The sequence below is a fragment of the Neophocaena asiaeorientalis genome, unplaced genomic scaffold (assembly GCF_003031525.2).
Source record: "Neophocaena asiaeorientalis asiaeorientalis breed wild unplaced genomic scaffold, Neophocaena_asiaeorientalis_V1.1 scaffold79, whole genome shotgun sequence".
NCBI lineage: Eukaryota > Metazoa > Chordata > Mammalia > Artiodactyla > Phocoenidae > Neophocaena > Neophocaena asiaeorientalis.
This window is the reverse complement of record NW_020175402.1, coordinates 321,362-322,559: the sequence shown is the minus strand read 5'-3', so window position 1 is coordinate 322,559 and position 1,198 is coordinate 321,362. Positions and strand designations below refer to the sequence as shown.

The 1,198-nt window shown below is 56.7% G+C and overlaps 1 protein-coding gene across 3 annotated transcripts in view; it reads left to right on the top strand.

Moving 5' to 3' along the window:
* ECE1 (endothelin converting enzyme 1) overlaps window positions 1-1,198 on the top strand; it is a 61,280-nt gene that overhangs the window by 27,601 nt on the left and 32,481 nt on the right. The gene's annotated exons all lie outside the window — the stretch shown is intronic.

The following is a 1,198-nucleotide window of genomic DNA, read 5'->3' as shown; positions in this document are numbered from 1 at the left end:
CCCTGCCCCGTACCCCCCATCTCCTCCTGCCCCTGCCACCAGCCTGTACCCCTGGCTTCTGCCCCAGCTCTCAGCTGCCACCAGGGCCCAGCCACCTCACACCTCCAGCCACCTTGACCAGCTGGATCATGGAGTCTGTCTGTCTGCTGACGTGTGTCAGATTGTCTGAGTGAGTGTGTATGTGTGTGTGTACGTGCACATCTCTGTGTAGGTGGGAATGTCTATATGTATTTATGTGGGGCTGTCTGTCACATGTATATGTCTCTGGGCGTCTGTGAGTGGGACAAGGGCCATATGTACAGGGAAGATGTTTCTCTACGTTGCTACTTCCATTTCCTCAGGGAGCATGTTTGTGTGTGAGGAGGGGTGTGTTCTGGAAGGACCAACAGAAAGTCTGGGATCAGAAGCAGAGCCTTCCCTGTGAGGAGGGCCACGCTGACCCGGACCCCCCGTCACCCTGAGCAGAATGAGTCTTCTTCCTGGGCTCCTGCCAGTCAGCCTTGGATGGACTTGGGGGTCGGGGGGGCGCCCAAGGCTGGCCGCACTGCCCAGTGCACACAGAAGGGTGGCCGTGGGTGTTTTCGGGGGAACTGCTGCTCCCCGGAGGCCCGCCTCCTAGGTGGGCTCAGGGGAGGCACTGCAGCCGGGTGGGGAGCTGTGGGCATCCGGGACGGGACAGCCCCTCCTCGCTGGCACAGGCCTCACGTGCCAGCACGTGCCCAACCGGGGAAGACTGAGGAGATGAAAAGCATCCCAACTCGGGGAGAAACTCTGATAGACCTTAACTCACCAACCTTTTAAAGAATAAGGACCCTTTTTTTATAGGCACAATTGAATTTCTGCTTTAATAGTAATTACATTATGTGATGTAGTACGCAAAAGTGAACAGAGTACAGGAAAATTCTCCTTCCCATCCCCATCCCCAGCTACCTAGGGAGCAGCCGCCATATGTTTTCATGACTGGTCAGAAACCCCTAATGAAGACAGACCAGGGACTTCCCTGGCGGTCCAGTGGTTAGGACCCTGCGCTTCCACTGCAGGGGGCGTGGGTTCAATCCCTGGTCAGAGAACTAAGATCCCACAAGCTGCGCAACATGGCACGGCCAGAAGAAAAAGAGAGAGAGGAAGGAAGGAGGGAAAGGAGGGAGGGAGGGGGGGAGAGAGAGAGAGACAGAGAGAGGGAGGAAGGAAGGAAGGG